At 45.7% G+C, this 19,789-nt stretch overlaps 1 protein-coding gene across 3 annotated transcripts in view; it reads right to left on the reverse strand.

Annotated features, from left to right (window-relative positions):
* Positions 1-19,789, reverse strand: part of Slc22a23 (solute carrier family 22 member 23) — a 184,693-nt gene that overhangs the window by 162,497 nt on the left and 2,407 nt on the right. The window lies entirely within an intron of this gene.

The following is a 19,789-nucleotide window of genomic DNA, read 5'->3' on the forward strand; positions in this document are numbered from 1 at the left end:
ATCATTTCCTGGAATCCCTACAAAGCCTTGGGTAGCAGGTGTCCTCGCCACCTTGGAAATTAGGTTCATAGAGGCAGCGTGATTGGCTGAGGTTGCTCAGTAGTAAGGTGGTGGCACTGGGATTCACACCAGGTTTTTCTCCGTTCCAGCCCAGCACTTCACACCCATCTCTGTTCCCTGGATGTCAGTCATGAACACCTGGAGTAGGAAAACTCTCTGCTGAGAGGATAGTGCCTCCTACAACACTGAGGTTTTGGGGTCAGGCTGGTCATAAGACTGAGAAAAAACCTAAATTTAAAATGAAATTCTCATCTTACTTTTCTCAAATCACACACTCTCTTTTGTAAACCAGAGAGGAAGTGCCCGAGAGTTCTGGGTTCACTGGAGACCTAAAGGGAAGTGGAACTTCCAGTAATGCATCTCTTCAGTTTTTCTTCTTTGCCTGGGACGTTGCAACACCCAGCAGGAGGAATGTGTCATTTCTGCTGAACGTTTGGGGGCCTCCAATCTAAACAGGTATCTTACTACATGTGCATCATCGGTTGCTTAACCTACTTTGAAAGGAACGCAGTTCACCTGGGATGATGCACCACAAGCACAAACACGCTCCCTGAGGATGCGCAGAAGGACTCCCACATGTGGAGCAACCGAAAACCCTCAAAACCCTCAAACCCCACCCTGCTTCTCGCATTTTAAGCCCAGTCACGTGGGGGACAATGGCCTACCTTTCTTTACTTGCTTTCTTTTTCTTTTCTTTTTTCAAATAAAAGGCTCACTAAGTTGCTGAGTCTGGCCTTGACCTCACTCTTCCTCCTGCCTCAGCCTTCCCAGGGGCTGGGATTACAGGTGAGCGCCGTTGGCTCACCTGCCTACACAGCATTGCTCCCTTTCAGGTCTGCAGGCAGGTGGTGAGAAACCGGGAGGGCTGGCGCCACTCCTCCCGCTAACTCATCCCTGTAGGGAAGTGATTCTTCTCCTGAACCCACTGAAGGGAGCTAACAGGATCCTTCAGGGTGGGCTCTACCAGAAAGGAATGCCCCTTGCCGGTTTCTACACAAGGGTCCGGAGCAGAAGGACTCGCAGCTCTTTGCGTTCTGTGGTGGCCTTCGTGAGAGCAGACCCGGCATCTGCTTCCTTTCTTCTTGGGTCCTCCAGCTGTCTGCCCTCCAAGGCTTGCCTGCCCCTCTTCACAGAAAGGGAGGATGACGAGGCCACAGAGAGCAGGAAGTCCTAGCTGCCTGAGGCCTCTGTCATGTGCCACAGCAGAGGGTGAAACTCCCTTAGAGCAGCTGCTAAGTCACCCTTGGGTCACACGCAGCAGCTGACTGGCAGCGTCACCTCCAGGTGTGACTTCTCCCTGCCCACACGATACGACCTCAGTTCTCCATGCCTCCCCATCAGCCCTGGGAATGAGTCCTGGGAACTGTGGGGCGGTGACTCTCCACAACCAGGTATCCCTGCTCCTTAGAGATGGTAGCAACCTCCCCACGGCCCCTTGTCACTTCTGCTTCCCACCCCCAACACCAAGAGGCAAAGAAAAATCTGCCTAGCTCACAAACAAGTCAAGGTATTTCACGGCGGCCCCGATTCTGTCAATCAACTTTAAGCCATTAGAACTGAGAGGCAGAAAGAAGTGGAAGGATGGAGATGCACTTTCGAACGTTTCTGCATCCTGGCTGCAACCTCGGACAAACCAAGAGTCACCAAGAGGTGGTCAGGTAAACACAACATAGGAGACCTGTGCCAGGAGTATCTGAGGGTGCTGCATACTCAGATAAGAAATATTAAAATATTAAAACACCTGTACAGACTTTTTTGGGTCATTATTCCCTAAACAACACAGTATAACAACTGTGTGTGGATAGCATTTACATAGGTATCACAAGTCACCTAGAGATGATTTAAAGTGTAAAAAAGGACGTAGGTATGAGAAATGCAAATACTACACCATTTATAGAAGGGACTGGAGCATCCTCAGATTTTGGTACCTGTGGATGTCCCGGGATGTCTGGGAACCCATTTCCTCAGATATCAAGGGACAACTATGCTCCTTGTCAATAATAGGAACAATGACTTACATACAGTGACGTGGATGCTAATGAAAGATAATGGTAACGAAAAAGGCTGCTGAGCTCATTGACATGACCTTCTGGAACAGGCAAAATGAAGCGCTGGGGGGAGGCAGGAAAGCAGCAATTGCCTAAGGGGAGGGTTGACTGGTGATGGGCAGGAGGGAATTACAAGAGGGAGGGAAATGCCTTGACTTAGGTAGTGGCTAACAGGCCTGGGTGAGCCCAACCCCTAAACCATACATTTAAAATCTGCCCATTTGCTATATACAAATTATGCCTCCAGCTTAGAAAACCTGGTAAAATGTTTTACACAGGCCCAGAGACAGGGCAGAAGTATCTGACCAATCGGGGCTTCACAGGGCCTCCCTCCCTCCACCAGCCCTGGGGTGACAACAGGGCTGAGCCGGGGCAGACGGAGTAACTCAGTCACTGAATCTACGCTGGGAGAGAAGGCATTGTCTGCAGCTTCCCTGCTGCTCAGGGAGTAGACCTGCACCACAAAAAAAGCAAGTAAGCAAGAAAGAAAAAGTATCTGCCCTTCCTGCTATTACCTGTCCCCTATGTCACCACTTCGACTCCACCCACTGCGGCCACCTCCCATAGAAGCTCCAGGGACTGTCTTCACGTGCACAATGATAATTTTACAAATGACACAGTGGCATGGAGAGCCCACTTCTTGCAACATTGATGTGAAGGAAGAAATCACGCATGTTCCAGGGATAGTCTCTGAAAGGACTCTGTTACGGGGAGGCCTGCACCCTCCCCTACCCCAAGAAGACAGGCTGGAACGAACTGTATTTGGAGTTCAGATCTTCAAAGAGGTAATCAAGGTTAAATGAGGTCTTTATGATAGGTCCTAACCCAATATGACTGGCGTCCCTATAACAAGAGGAGATCAGGGGCTGGGGGTGTAGCTCAGAGGAAGAGGGGTCACCTAGCATGCACAAAGTCTTGGGTTCTACCCCAGCATCACAAAAGAGGGAGAGGGAAGGAGAGGGAAAGAGAGACAAGGACATAGACGTGTATAGAAGGAAGACCATGATGGCTATCTACAAGCCAAGGAGAGACCTCAGTAGAAACCAGCCCTGCCAATATCTTTCTCTTGACTTAAGCCTTCAAAACAGTGAGATGATACATGGCTTCTGTCTAAGCCACCCAAGCCATGCTGTTTGTTACACAGCCAACGGCAAGCTAGTCAAGCAGGAGAGTGAAGTCAATGCTGAGGAAGGCCTGGAAGAGACACAGAACGGGGGTTGGAGCTCACCCTATCTCCAGACTTCCAGAAATATCCTATCATAGTTCTGTATTTTTATTTTTTTTTTAACTCAGTGGGACTTAGGTTTCCTGCTATATGCAGCTGACAGCATCCTAACTGACCCCAAAACTTTCAAACTCATCACAATATTGTGCCATTTTTCTCCTCCGAACAGAAACATGGGCTTCATCCTACCCTTCCATCACAGGACTTGCATTCCAGTTATCGCCATCCCATACCTTGTCCTTCCCCATCTCCATTCCTTTGCTCTAAGCTTCCTTCTGCCCAGACTACCCCTGCATGCCTCATCTCTGCCACTGGGACCCCCTCCCCATTCTCTAAGGCACTCAATCCTCCCTCTGTTGCTGGAAGCTCCCAACACAGGGCTTTGCACATAGTAGCTGCTCAGTAAACATCTGAATGTTATGTAGTATTCTGGATTCCTCTTGTGCCACCTTTCAAGCCCTGTTAACATTTGGCTACTATGTTTTCTAAATAAATTCAAACAGATCACAAACAGAAGATTGCTATGTAACATCACCTCCTAGTACTCAAGTAGAAAATTCCTTTTGGGAACTTAAATCCTCTTTTCATTGTGATAAACTGTGACTCTCTGAATTCCCTGATACTCTTCTGTTGTAGTCTAGATAAGTGTTCTCCAAAGGTCTATGTGTTAAAGGTTTGGTCCCCAGTCTCTGGTGCCATTGGGAGATGGTGGAACCTTCAAGAGGTAAGGCCCAGTGGGAGGGAGTTAGGTCTTTGGGGGTGTGCCCTTGAAAGGGATATTGGGACCCCTGCAACTTCCTGTCTCTCTCTCTGCTTCCTGGTCACCATGAGGTAGGCAGCGTCCTCTGCCATGTAGTCTGTTAAGGTTTGGGTCTGGAATGTCCCCCAAAGGGTCATGTGTGGAAGGCTGCAATGTGGCAGTGTTCAGAGGTAGAGATTCTGGGAAGTCATTAGATCACAATGGCTCTGATCTCATCAGTGGATTAATCCACTGAGGAACACAAACCTGAATGGATTATTGGGAGGTGGTGGAAACTGTAGGAGGTGGAACCTAGTTGAAGGGAGTAGGTACTTGGGGTCATATCCTTGGGGACTTTATCTTGTCCCTCTCCTCTCCTCTCATCTTCTCTCTCTCCCTCCCTCTCCCTTTTCCTGCTTCCTGGTTGCTATGAGGAGAACAGCTTTCTTCTACCACACTGTTCTGCCATGATTTTCCCACCACGTCAAAGGCCCAAAGCAATGGAATCGGACAACCCCAGACTGAAACCTCTGAAACCATAAACCAAAATAAACTTTTAATTCATTTTTATCAGGTATTTGTCACAGTGACAAAAAGCTAACACATGCTCCCGCCATGATGTGCTACTTTGTCACAGACCCAAAAGCAATGGGGCAACCATCCATAAACTGAAACCTCTAAAACTGTGAGCTAAAATAAACCTTTCTTCTTCTTACGTTGATTATCTCAGGTGTTTTATTACAGTAATGAGAAGCTGACTACCACACCTTCTGCCTGTTAAACGTCATTCATTTCAGCTGGTGTCTTGCTTCCCTTCACTACTTTTCCCTGCCTCGGTCACTTATCTAAGACTCTGCCTAAAAACAACTAGAGTTATAAATGAAGACAACATGATTGCCAATGAGAAATAAATTAAATAGAAAAGTCACTACTTATACTTAAAGCACAATCCAATTCAATGCAAATGCATTATCAACAGACACATAAGACCAATTTAAGAAAAAAAAATCTTGTTTGTAACTTTGACAATATCCATTTTTGACAAGTTGCTTCTCATTGGACTTCCCAGAAAATGATTAAAAGTAAATCTATCAAAATGAAGTAATTTTAAAAACCTACCCTGGAGCATAGATTTGATGACTCACCATGCAATATAGCTCCAGAACTACCAAGCCACAGACAGGCCCCTATGAAAAACACTTCACCCTTTTGCTTCTCTTTGCTCAAGCTGGATGGTCTCTAACAGAGTCATCTCTATTGACTGCTTGCAAGTAGCTTCTGAGAGTCAGTCAGACACTCTACCCCAAGCCTGAACACAGCTGTCTCACCTTCTGCAGACATTGACAGCTCTTTACTAGAGATATCAAGAATGTCGAGCACACTGCAAAAGGAATACAATGCTACCAAGTCCAGGGACAAGAGTGAAACAAACAGTGCTATGAGTATTTAAGGAGGGACAGATTCCATAGGGGACAGCAGTCCCAGGGCCACCTGGGGCAAGGGGAGGGTCAGTTCTGGTTAATGTATGTGCCCTGGGTAGCAGTTCTAGCTAACACCTAACACACATACTTTTAGACTTCTGAGTCTTTTTTTTTTTTTTTTTTTTTGGTACCCGGGATTGAACCCAAGCCCACTTGACCTCTGAGCCACATCCTTAGCCCTTTTTATATTTTATTTTGAGACAGGGTCTCACTAGGTTGCTTATAATCTCGCTAAGTTGCTAAGACTGGTTTTGAACCTGTGATCCTCCTGCCTCAGCCTCCCAAGAAGCTGGGATTATAGGCATGTGCCACCATGCCCAGCTTAAATTTCTGAGTCTTTAAATATCATGGCAACATTATGGTGTGGTTTAGGTAGCACTCCTCAAAGGCCCATGTGTTAAAGTGTTGGTTGCCAGCCTGTGGTGCTATCAGGAGGCGGAGTCTAGTGGGAGGAAGTTAGGTCACTGGGGGCGTGTCCTTGAAGGGGATATTGGGCGCTCAGCCTCTTCCTGACCCTCTGAAGTCCATGGGCGCTTTCCCTCAGCACAGATAGGAGATGTTTCAGGACCAGTGCTTACTGCCTAGTGCCCCAGGAGGAAGCTGCCCCTATCTGTTACTCAACAAACATCCCCAGGGCTGACACGGGTTCTGGCCTCTAGCTTTGTCCCATGGGAGAGCTCTTGTTTCCTGCTGCTGGAAAAATCAGAAAACCACCTTCCTGGGAATTAAGTATGGAAGAGGCATGTCTGAATTAGAGACATTTTGAAAATAAGTCCTTTTTTCTTCCAAATAAATTCTTCCTTTTCTAGTCATTGTTACTTTAAACAAAGGTTCAAAGGACCCGATTTCAAGAGGAACTCTGGGGGCTGGGAGTGTGGCTCAGTGGTAGAGTGTGCTTAGCATTCACAAGGCCCTGGGTTTCATCCTCAGCACCACACACACCAAGAGTGACTTGGTCATCGGCAGCATCCACTGACAGAAATATGCAAAGGCCATGTTTCCAAACGTGCCACTGCGGGCAGGCCAGACATACTGCCCAACTGTGTGAACAGCATCAAGGAGCTCAGCAAACCCTTTCTTCACAAAAGGCGGGGATGGCGGCTTCCTCCTCCCAGGCAGGATGCTGCACCCCTTCCGTAGTTCCTCACCTGGATGCTTAGGCCACCCACTGTGGGGCAGACAGGAGCTGATTCACGCCCAGCAGCCTTGGCCATCTGTGGGGTGTGGTCAGGAAACACAAGGCAGCTGTACATCCACCTCGACCAGGGCTTCTCATACTTGGCACTGGGGGCTGGATCATTTTGTTATGTGCACTGTCCTGTAGATTCTCAGACGTGTAGCAGCACCCAGGGCCTCTGCCCACTAGGTGCCAACAGCAGTCACCACAGCCACAACCCCACCACTGCCTAGTTTGACAACACACATAATACTCCAGACACTGTCAAATGTCACCCTGGGGACAAAATCATTCCACTTGGAAGTCTTCCAGAGAACTTTATGACGCCAGGATGCCACAGATTTCCAAAAGTTCCCAAGCAACTAAATGCTCTGGACCCAGCCAGGAATGGTGGTGCATGCCTGTAATCCCAGCAACTTGGGAGGCTGAGACAGGAGGATTGCAAGTTCAAGGCCAGCCTCAGCAACTTAGTGAGACCTTGTCTCAAAAAGTAAAAAGGGCTGGCGATATAGCTTAGTGGTTAAGTGCTCCTGGGTTCAATCCCCGGTACCAAAAATTAATAAATAAACACATAAAAAGTAAATACTCTGGACCTGACAATGACCAAATCTAGACTCAGTCCAATTCATTCTAAAGAAGGTCACCATGACTTCAAGTGGTTTACAGTAAAGACATCATCCACTCCAAAGCCCAGCATGAATTCAAGTTTGATTAGTGTTTATTGCAGATAAACAATATCTTCTATCTTTAACAGCTCAATGAATTTTGACTTTAGGTCCGAGTTGACCTAAGTATCTTATCTTCTTTCCATTCTGATTATCCTAGAATTAAACGACATGACCTCGGTCAGAAGCAGCAACCTTAACAACCTCCTTACTGGCACCATTCAAGAAATGTTTCCTGAGCATCCACCAGGTCCAGTTGCTAAGGACCCATATTTGAGCAGTAGGATTGGGGGATGAGAATGGAGAAACAGAGAGCCAAGAAGGGATGAAGGAGGTGAGGGAGGAGGGGTGGGCTCTGGACTGAAGGACAGTAAATGCAAAGATGACCTAGCACTGCTTGGGAGACAAATTAGTGGTTGAAACATAGGATTTCAGTGGGGAGAGATACAGGAGAGATAGGAACCCTGAAAGCCCACCAACTAGGCCCAACTTGACCTTAAAGCATTGAAATAGAAGAATAATGAACTTCTCAACCACAATAAAGAACAAAACACTGGGCTTGGGGCAGGGGGTGTGGACAAGATCAGAGCCCAGTCCAGCAGGTTTAGGGCTTCAAGGGAACACCCAGGTTGCAAATGCCCATCAGGACTTCCCTATTCAGGGTGTGCTGGACCTGGGGTTACGGGCTGAACTGTTGCTCTAAAACTCATATGTTGAAGTCCTAACCCTCAGAAGCTCAAAATGTGACTATGTTTGGAGATACCTTTAATAAGGTAATAAAAGTAACCTGAGGTCACATGGGTGGGCCCTGATCCAATATGACTGGTGACCTTATCAGAAGAGGAGGATCTGGGCATGTAGCTCAGTGGTAGAGCATGTGCTTAGCATGTGTGAGGCCCTGGGTTGGATCCCCAATCCCCACTCCCCAAAAAAGTAGGGAAATGAGGATACAAACACACACACAGGGAAGAGGCTGTGAGGACCCAGGGAGAAGGGGACATCTATGAGTCAAGAAACAAGTCCTTGGGAGAAACCAGTCCTGCCAATACCTTGAACTTGGATGGATTCAGCCTCCAGATCTGTGAGGAGATGCATGTCTGCTGTTTAAAGCCACCGAGTCTGTGGTATTTGTTACGGCAGCCCTAGAACTAATACGGGGAGGCCAACTGAAATCCCTTGCGGTCCCATGGGGTCTGGCAACAGGCCAGCCTGACAGCCACCTGCAGTTGCAGAGAGACTACGTGGTGGCCAGTGGGGACACTGGGCAGAGCTGCCACTACTCAGCAATGCAGTGATGTGGGCTTGCTGAGGGGTTTTAAGAGGCGCAGAGGTGTGGGGTGGGGCTCAGTGTATAACACTCATCTAGCTGTGCAAAGCCCTGGGTTCCATCCCCAACACCACGGGGGGTCGGGGGCACATGGGGAAGAATGGGGGACCCAAAGTCATGCAAATGTGTCTAGGGGTACAACACTGTGGACAGGAGTCTGGAGCCATGATGAGTACAGCTTCTCTCCTGGGTCTCTCCCCCTCGAGTCCTGAGTTTGCTCTTTTATCATTTCCCTGTTGACAAACTTCAGGAGACTCAGGGGGAAAACCAAACTCACGCCCAAGATCTGGCTCCATGTGCGGGGTGAGGGTCCCACGTTGCCTCCAGGCTCAGCCCCTCTGCACCCTGCACACGACCCTGCCCAGCCTCCTTCAGCTCTGCAAAGAAGGCTTCCACTCGTCCCAACCCAAGCCCCGCTTCAGGGAGGCTCAAATACTATGTCCACACCACTGACCTTACCTGCCCTACAGGTGGCGGAAGCTCCTCTGGGCTCCTCGGCCTCACCCTGCTCTCTAGCGGCACGCTCACCTCTATCTCCGAACCCTCAGCTCAGACCATGCTGTGCCTGGGATCCTCTGTTTACCCATTGTTTTTGGCTATACCATGGGCTTCTCCAGGCTGAGCGATCTTCTGCCCTTCTATGTTACCTGCCCAGGGTGGGGGTTCTCAGAGAAGCTGCAGCAGGTACCACGTATGTGGCTGCAGAATGACCTCCGACAGGGGCAGGGAGGGATGGAAGAGGACAAGACCTGAGTGCACAGCAGCATTATTCAAAACTGCTAAGCGGCGGAAATAACCCAAGTGACCATCCATGGATGAATGGATAAGCAAATAAATCTAATATTATTCAGACTTAAGAAATTCTGACACGTGCTACAACCGGCATGAAACTTGAGATCATTTGCAGTGGCATGAGCCAGTCAAAGGGGCAAATACTACATGTTCTACTTATTTGAAGTATCCAGAGTCATCAAAATCATAAATACAGAGAGTTGAATGGTGGTTACCAGGAGCTGGAGGAGGAGGGAATGGAGAGCTCTTGTTTAAACAGGGTCAGTTTGAGACGATAAAGACAGTTCTGGAGGTGGACAGTGTTATGTCTGCACAAGATGTGCTTAAGGCCACTGAGCCGCGCGCTGAGAAATGGTTCAAATGGTCAATTTTAGGTAGGTAGAACGCAGTGAAATATTTTTGAGATTTTAAATAACATAAGACAAAAACTTTGTGCTTACTCTAAGTGCTGACATACATGCACTTGACAACAGTGAAGTTCCTCAATATGCAGCCATCAAAGCTGCCCAATTTGTAAAGCATCTTTTAAACACAGGGAGAAAGGGGCCTGTAATCGAATCTGGGAGGAAACACTCTGTAGTGCAAATTATGAGGCTGGCTGCATAACCATCCATAATTCAATATGACCCCTGGGATGCCGACTGTTGTTAGATGCCACTGGCATCCTCTCCTTTGCGCTTATTTTTTAAATGGTACTAAGAAATAAAGTGTGGCTATTCACAGTAGAATTAAATTGTATAAAAGACTGACTTTCCATCTTCTACTTAAAAAAAAAAAAAAAAAAAAAGCCCGGCTGGAGGTGTAGCTCAGTAGTAGAGCGCTTGACTAGCACGTGTGAGGCCCTGGGTTTGATCCCCAGCAGAGCGGGGGAACAGGCCTGATAAACACTTAACTCGCATTCCTATGACTTAACATTCTCCACCACACATCCCTATGACTCAGCTGTTTGGTTTTCTGTCCAGATAAGTCCAACTGTCTTGCTTCTAGAGCGGTGTTTTCCAGCATGAGCCGGCTCTCTGGCTCCTTCATGCCTGTGTATACCTTTAGCTAAATGAAGAGCCCAAACAAAATTAACCAGTTTGGGGCTTTTGTGACACTACTTCCTGGCCAAAGGAAGCCCTCAAAAAGTGCTTTCTTTTAACCTGAAGAAATCCAGAAAAAGATGTGAAACACGGCAAAGGAGTGGAGAGAAGAGACAATGTAAAATTGTAAAATAAGGAAGACGCTTCAGCTTTGTAGCAGTGACAACTGGCTTTGTGAGATATCAGGCACAGGGTCCTGCTTTTGGAAGGGCCATACTTGGCTAAATGCTTTGCTGTCACTATTTTTTTTTGTAGTGGGGATTGAACCCAGGGGTGTTCTACCACTGAGCTATATCCCTAGTCCTTTTTATTTTGAGACAGCTAAGTTGCTGAGGCTGGCCTCAAACTTTTGATCCTTTTGCCTCAGCCTCCCTGGTAGCTAGGATTACAGGTGTGTGCCACCCATTGGTCCTGCTATTCTTAACCCCCAGCATTTTCATTTTGTACTGGGCCCTGCAAATTATGTAGCTGATCTTGACTTTGGGGATAGAGGCAGTAACAATTCGCAAAACTCTTTTGGTGCCTGCCCAAGGGCTGTTTCTAAGTCCCCAGGGGTGAACTGGAGCTAACACCTAAGACCTTCTTTAATTATTCCGAGAAGCCCTGGGAGGTATATTCCTGCCAATTCCATGCTAAGCTTAAGTGGCCAGGTTAGTTCCATCCTGAGAGTCTGGGAAGGAAAGGGGTATTCTGTCTGGAGCATTTAATGACTGAATCACTGGTGCTCAATTATTCTTAATTACCAAAAAGATCTGTACCTTCCAGCCCATCCAAGAAAGAGCAAATCCCAGACCCTGTCACATGGCTTGAATGGTTGGTTCCCCCAGCCCAGGTAACGTCACCCTGCTCTGGAATCTGTCTTCCCCACCCTGCTCCAGCTGGGCAGCAGACTTGCACCCAGCACTCTGGAGTTGAACAAAGAGAAGCTGGCCTCTGGGCTGGCTGCTGCACGCCAACGGCCAGGTAAGCAAAAGCCCAGACAAAGCCAGTCTGGAGAGGGAACGGAGCAGGCTTACAGAAAAGGCCAGAGAGCAGAGGTGGCTTACCAGAGGATGATGACCAGGACAGTGACAATGGTGGCAGGGCTCCTGGAAGACCCCCCACCCCACTGTGTGATCTCAGATTCCGCCCCGCCAACACACACCCTGCATCTGCACAATAGATTTCTCTTTTACTAAAGAAATTTGAAGTTTTGTTTTGTTATTTGTGACTGAAAGAATGACAAGAGTTTTGATGGGGTATAACGCTATACAAATGGAATAGTCTATAGGGTTCTATCACAGCAATGGTTTGTTTGAGGGCAAGTCCACTGCATATGACCAATGACTACTGCCCCCTTTCCTAGAAACACAGACCCTTGTCAATCTCCAGGTCACCTGTTTGGAGGGAAATCTGCCCACTGGTAACAAGCCTCACCAAATCAAGGTTGAGCAAAGAAAAAACAAACAAAAAAATCAACAATAAACCAAGATGACTAAGAGCCTGCAGATCAGAGAGTATTTAGGTCAAAATCAGTGGCCTCTGGGGAACACTCAGGCAGGATAATGCTCTAGGTGGGAAGGGGCACAGCTCTCCATAGACCCCAACCCTTTCTCCTGTTCTCATTTCTCCCTAAAATTTGCTCTCTGCTGTTACCATGGACTCCTCTTTACAATTCCAGACTCTCTGATCTGTGTTATCACCCAGCACGGCTAACCCAGACTCTGAAGCACTTTACTGCATTCTCCACTGTACAAGTGAACATGAACTCGGCTTTCTCACCCAAGAACTCCATGAAGTTAGTGAAGTGCTGAGCAGATTCCTACTCTCACATCCCTTCTTCTCAGATCCTGGCTGCTCTCTGTGAGTCCTGAGACCTGTACCATTGACCTGTTTTGATTTTAGATTTAGATATGTCGATTTTAGATTTTAGATGTTTTAGATAGTTGGTTCCACAAACCAACCATCCCCTAGAGGTCCTTCTGTTCGGGGCTCCTCCGATCACCCTCAACACAGGTCTCCCCTGGGAAGGCGACCAGACATCTTGGCATTCCCAAGGAATAAATCGCCCTTTCAGGTGTGGCCTGTTTGCTCCTCCATCTAAGCACTTCTCAGATGACTCATCGGGGCAGCCCTCACACCACCAGTGGAGGAGGGGAAGGCACCTGAGATTTCCCAGGTGCCGCCTGTTTGCCAGGTGCATGGGAGGGTGGAGCGGATGCTTCTCAGGTGTTCTCCTCCGATCCTCACAACTTCCCTGGAGGTGAGGCAGCACCAACCCCACCCTGTCAATAAGGAAATAGGTGAAGGAATGTTCCCAAAGAAAAGCTCCTAATAAGAAGTATTGGCATTGTAACCTACCCCTGCCAAACGAAAAAGCTCTCATGCCTTTTATAACATCAAGTTCAGGTGAGCTTGGACACACAGGGTGTTCTCCAGACGTCATTCTAACCAGGATAGAAACAGGGTTATGATGAGGAACAGGTGGCTGCTGCCTCAGGTGAGGGCTGATTTGAAGGATGAATAAGAACCAGCGGGTTGAAAGATAGAGGGAAGGGTATTCCAGACAGGTGGAACAGCATGAGCAAAGCACTGAGGCTAGGCTGGGAGCGATGAGGTGTTTCCTACAACAAAGCAGGTGGCAGGCGAGGAAGGGAAAAGGCATGTAGGGTTCAGGTCTGATGGTGACAGTTCATTGGCAGTGAAAGGGAACTGGGAGGATCCAGCCAGGGAAGCAGTGAGGATAGGTTTCCATCTTATTTAGAGTCTCTGGGGCCTGAGGTTTTAAGGAAAGCAAGATGAGGCAGGGAGTCAGGCGAGGGAACTAAGAAGGCTGAGAAGGCAGAGAAATCTGCCCAGAGAGGTGGTCTTAGAAGCCCACCCACACGAAGTCACAGAATCACCATACTGTACTGAAATCCACACACACGCTTAGGGCCATTCTCAGGCTGTAAAAGGATCATCTGATAGGCCAGTGAGAGAGAAAGTCAAAGAAAGGGCCAGTCCCTCTGTGGTTTCTGGTCTTTCTCTGACTGAGGGTCACTCTGGAGCAGAGGGTGATGAGAACTGGATTCAAACCCTAATAGTCTGGTGACTTTGGACAAGTTAATGATCTTTGTTCAGTCTTCTCATCTGTAAACTGAACACTTGGGACAAGGAGACATCTTTTAGCTAGCCTAGGCACTTTAGTAAAGGGACAGCTGGTTGAACGGAAGTAAATTCTAGTCCTAATGTTTCCCATATCTGGATCTCTCAGTCTTAGGGAAGTTTAATGAGCACCCTTTCTCTTTGAGCATGAGGATGGGAGAAAATTCTAGAATATTTTTAAGGGCCAGTGTTTCCTAACAATGCCCAGGGAATAGCTTTCAGGCCCCTTTGTCTGGCCTCAGGGGCTCCCAGTATGATTTCCCACAGCTCCTTCTCAGGACCCCTCCTCCAGCCAGCCTGCCTCCATTGGCAGCACACACAGGCCTGATTGGTGCCTCCTTTACCAAATGCTCTCCTCTCCCCTCTGCCTACTGGTGGCTGCAGAGCCTCAAGTCTCCAGGGCAGGAGCAATGCCGGTCCTCAGCCCCTCTTCTCACTCCACAGCCACACTCCATTGCCAAGCCATTGCCTCTCAGGTGGCTCTCCAAAGCATCTGCCTCCACTGCCAGCCCTGGTAGATGTAAGTAGCAGCTTCTGTGGGTCTCACTGGCTTTCCTGTTTTCCCCACCCCAGGAAATCTTCACACTGCAGCCAGACAGGTCTTTTCAAGTTTGAGTTCTCAACCAGGCGTATCCCCCACTCTGCTTAATACTCTTTGATGGTTTTCCTTTGCTCCAAAATTGAAGGAAAAGATTCTCACATGGTTTATAAGCCACCCTTGTCCCCTATTCTCACACTGACTACTATCAACTCTAGGCTCTGCGTGCCACAGGACCCTTGAAAATGCTGTTTGCCCTCTGTGGACAATACAGTGCTCTCTTTTGCCACACTCAATCCTACCCTCAGATCCCATCTCAGATTTCAGGTTCTCACAGCAGTCAGTCAAGGTCAGGTGTTTTTTGTTTTGTTTTGTTTTGTTTTTTCCTGGTCTCTCATTTCCCTTTCTTTCCACATACTTAACTTGGTTTGTAATTAAAAGATTATCATTTGATCAGTTAGGGCATGCCCTCTTTATTAGTCTGCAGTGTCTGTGGAAGCTGAGCTGTCTATTTTCACCTATCATTATATCCCCAACACGTAGTGCAATGCTTTGCTCAGAATAGGCACCTGTGAAAGGAAGGAAGGAAGGAAGGAGGGTGGGAGGGAAGGAAAAATTGGGGGAATAAAAGAGAAAGAAAGCAAGCCCAGGATCACAATGTTAGTGGAATAAATGCTGAACAACTGACTCTCTGAAGAAAAATGCAAACCCTGGACTGGAGTTTGCCAATTTCCATGGTGTAAATACTCCCACCGTGGCCCATTCCAAGCTGCCAACATGACAGAATTGAATGTGAAGTTGGACAGCAATGAGCCTGGTGGCTCAGAGTCAACAGGAGCCAAACTGGCTCCAGCATACCACTGGTTTGTGATAATGCCAGGACTAACATTCAGAAAGTCCAACATGTTTTGAAATGACACCAACTTTTGACTCAATCCTACTTTTCATTAAAAACCAAAATAAATTACAATTTGCAAACAATGCTAATGACATGCAAAAAAGAGATTTACAGCTAATCCTAACAATAACAGCAATGACAAAATAGTTCAGAACAAGAAGATGAAGGAGAGGGAGACACACCACCGAGGAAGGGTGCTGTCCCCCAAAAGGAGGAGGAAAGGACTACTTTGCAGCTGGTCAGCTTTTACTCTTTGCATCAATAAGAATCACTAATTAAACGAATGTCTGCACGAAATGCTGGTTATCCTCTGACCTAGTATTTCCCTTTTGAGCAATTTATCCTAATAGATCAATAAAAGCAAAACAGATATCTGTAACACTAAAATTAACAGGAAATGAGATCATAAAAATATTAAAAGAAAACATGTTTTTTTTCTCCCTAATATTCCAGGCATATGAAAACACTAAATCTAACATAAAACCCAGAAACCACAGAAGAAAAACCCAAGTCATTTTCCCCTATCCAAACCACACATTTCTGCAAAAACAATAACACCATAACAAAATCAGAAGACAAGCAATGAACTAGAAAGCAAGCATTTGCAAGAAATCAAAACACATTCATTTACTTTCAACATAAAGGGCTTCTATAAATCAATAAGAAAATAATAATCCTCCCAATATACATATACACAAAGGCAAAGACATGAAGAGACAATTCAAATACACAGAGCTCAAAAGCTTGCAAAAAGGTGATGGGGATCTGAGTACAGGAGCTCAGGAGTTAGCTCTCATACTAAGTGCAAATTACAACAATAACAGAATTTAATTTTCACGTATGAGACTAGGAATGACCTAATGGTAGTCAGTTCAGTATTAGCAAAAAAAATTCAAAAATTTTTAATAAGTTGATAACTTATTTTCAACATGGTACAGATTGTTAAACTCGATTAAATGAACACTTTGACTGGAAATGTAAAAGAAAATATGTGTGTGGGGGTATAGGGGAAGGAATGGTAGTAGAGTGAAACAGACAGTATCACCTCATGTACATGTATGTCTTCATGACCTATGTGATCCCAAACATGCATAATCAGAAAAATGAGTGATTACACTATGTATGATCTGTCAAAATGTATATACATTCTACTGTCATGTACAACTAATTAGAATAAAATAAATTTAAAAATATATAAGTGTATGTATAAAGCATTTAAAAAGTGAAAACAAATTATTACCTGGGATAATAGAATTGTGGGCTATTTTTAAAAATATTACCAATTATTTTTAGTCTTAATTAAATTTTACTGGTGTCACTTTGAATAACTTTATTTAAAGGATATAAATTACTTCCGAGGATATTTAACAACTTTCAGGATAAAGGTCAGAAATCATTGAGAATAGAAAAAAAAATCAGAACATTGGAGATGAACAAACAACCTACGCTTCAAAAACAACAACAACAAAATTGGACTTGCGAAGGTTAGTTAGCATTCATTATTAGCAAAATTCTAGAGATTATTCAAGAAGTAGTGAGAATTACAGGCCAAACAGAATTCACTCAGAACAATGCAAGATAAACTATGCAAATTATTGAAAACAATATTTTAAACTTTTTGAAATTAAAATCTCAGAAGTATGAGAGTTTGAGTTGCATGTTGGTGTGGAAGAAGGAAACCAAGTGAGATAGGCTGGATACTCCTGGGCTCAGATCCCCACCCACTGCTTTCTGTGTGACTCTGAAGGATTTTGCTCACTCCTTTTTTTTATTTTTCAGAAGGGCACTGATGATACCTTTCAAAGAAACAGGAAGATGACGTGGAGAACTATGAAAGTCATAAAGAAGTTGAGTGCATGGTTCCTGGGCAGAAGTCCTGACCCATACGCATGAGTGTTCACTGATGTATGAATCAGCAATAATGTTAAGACTGGCCTTAGGTTATTGTGTTTGTTTGTTTTGTTTTGTTTTTGGTACCAGGAATTGAACCCAGAGATACTTTGCCACTGAGCCACATCCCCAGCCCTTTTTTATATTTTATTCAGAGAAAGAGTCTCGCTGAGTTGTTTAGGAACTGGCTAAGTTGCTGAAGCTGGCTTTGAACTCGAACTCCTGTCTCAGCCTCCCAAGCTGCTGGAATTACAGGTGTGCACCACCCTGGGTTACTGTTTTTCTTTTTTGGGGGGTGGTACCTGGGATTGAACTCAGGGGCACTTGACCACTGCCTCAGATCTCCAGCCCTATTTTGTACTTTATTTAGAGACAAGGTCTCACTGAATTACTCAACACCTTGCTTTTACTGAGGCTGGCTTTGAACTCTCAATCCTTCTAACTCAGCCTCCCAAGCCGCTGGGATTACGGGCGTGTGCTGCTGCCGCACCTGGCATATTGTCATTCTTAATTAAAGGAAATAATGCATATTAAAAATGTTTTTAAGTGTATAAAGGGCTGCACCAAAGAAAAGTGGTGGTATTATTATTATTATTATTATTATTATTATTATTTTGAAGACATTGCAGGTTCTGTCATGGAAATTCTGGTATAGATAACAAGGACCAAGTCAAAAAATAAAAACAAAAAACGATCCTAAAAGGAGAGAATCAGATACCCAAAACTATTAAGATGAAACCTAAGTCCTGCATTGTGCTACACCAGCCTTGGCAAAGAAAGACCTCACCTAATGCAGCTCCTGAAGATGACATGCTGGGCTTGGTGACTATGTTCTTGAGATAATCAGAGTATGTTATATCACTAAAAGTTTCAAAGTGTTCATGCATCAGCTGTAGGTTCTGTTAGCAGAGGCCGGGCATCCAGTTTTCACCTCTCTTGTGTAGAACATACCGGGCCTGCTGCATTGTGTTCTGGTGCCATGCTTAAGAGATCAATGCCACAAGGAGCAATCAGCCCAGGTGAATCTGTCACGTATGGAACAGCTGAAGTAAGTGGACATTTTTCAGCCAGATAACAAACTACTGAAAATACATTCTACAGAGAATCCAACAGTCATTCCAAGGAAAGAGTTACACAAAAAGGCATGAGAGAACCTGAGTCTTATTCACAAAAACAAAAACAACAACAACGAAAAAAACCCCAAACATGCCTTTTCACAAGGAAGAGCATCTATAGATGGGCTTGCCTAAGAACAGAGCACTCCCTTCCCACTGGTGGAAGGGTTCAGACCAAGGATGAACAAGTGCGTATCAGAGACTCAAGGATGAACAAGTTAGTGTCAACTCAGGGTAGAGAAGCTTATCAGGCCCAAGATCCCTTTTACCTGTAACAACCTGCGGCTCTAGCTGGCTTGGTGGTTTCAGGTGTGTAGGCACTATGACAGTTAATGAGAAGGAAGGTGGGAACTGCACCTAGCACCAAGGGAGAAAATAGGGGAGACTGTAGAAAGCACCTGCTGAAAGATCCATGCTCAAGGACAGAGGCATTGCCTATAGCTGATCTGCAAGTGGAAGATCATGATAGGGAGCAGGAAAAGAAGACAAATGGCAACTTCTGACCCTGAACTTTCATCCACTGACAGAAGATGAAACCTTCCTCTACGTCTGCTTCTACTTGGGCCTGTAGGCACTCGGCGACAGGCACCTGACCTCTAGAGCTAAGCACCCATCACAGTATCCATTCCACATTTGCACATCTGATACTGTATCTAGTGTACACCGCCAGCAGAGGAAAAAAGTCCACCTTAGTGCCAAAAGGCACTTGAAAAGCTCTTTAAAGCATTTGTTATAGAACACTGCAGAAGGACAGTCCTTTATTTAGATCGTATTTGTCCGTGAAAATCAATATGTCCTTTCTGGTCTTTACTGTATGAGAAAACATGCCTCTAATTATTGTTCCCAGGCCTTTACCCCTCAATGTCGCTCTGGTGGTGCACAGAATTGCAACATGTCGTCAAGCACTCCCCCAAAAGCATGCCACATACATTAGGGCTACCTGCAACCCTCTTGAGTGCTAATAAAGAAAAAAAAGAAAAAAAAAAAAAAAAAAGTCCAGCTTTCTAATATGCTTCCAAAGTCTGTTTTTAAGAAAGATTTGTTCTCTCTTCCCATCATGCCTGATAGAGTGTTGTTGAGTAGCTATTTCTCAGGGCCCCACAGCTGGGGGAAGGATATTGGTTCCCACCTCCTAACTTTGAAGTTCACCTCCTTTCTGACCCCAGCACAAAGCACTCTTCACACACACTTCTTTCATCCATTCTTCTTCCTCTGTTGCAGAAAATACCTTCAAATATTTGAAAATGTTGCCAAATCCTTATTCTGACAGGCACATAGGATGACTTAAATAGTCATTGTTCTGAATTTTTCTGTGCTGTTAAGCAAAAGAAGAAAAGAAATATTGCCCTCTATGAATGAGAATAAGTCACAAAAACACCTTTGGAAAGGACAGACTTGGTGAGGTGGGGAATGAGAGGATCCAGGTGAACAAACCTGGAAGGATCTTTCTAATTACCTTGCAGAGCAGTTGGGACAACTAACCCAGACAGTTCCCACAGGACAGTGCTTTTCTGGCTAGGTTAGTGTAAGACTGAAACAAAGGTTATGATGATGTAAGAGTTTCATCTTACACATCCATGAGCTACAACTGCTTACTAACACACATTTGCCAGGAGGCACACCGCA

The sequence above is a fragment of the Sciurus carolinensis genome, chromosome 7 (genome assembly GCF_902686445.1).
Source record: "Sciurus carolinensis chromosome 7, mSciCar1.2, whole genome shotgun sequence".
In the NCBI taxonomy this organism is placed as follows: domain Eukaryota; kingdom Metazoa; phylum Chordata; class Mammalia; order Rodentia; family Sciuridae; genus Sciurus; species Sciurus carolinensis.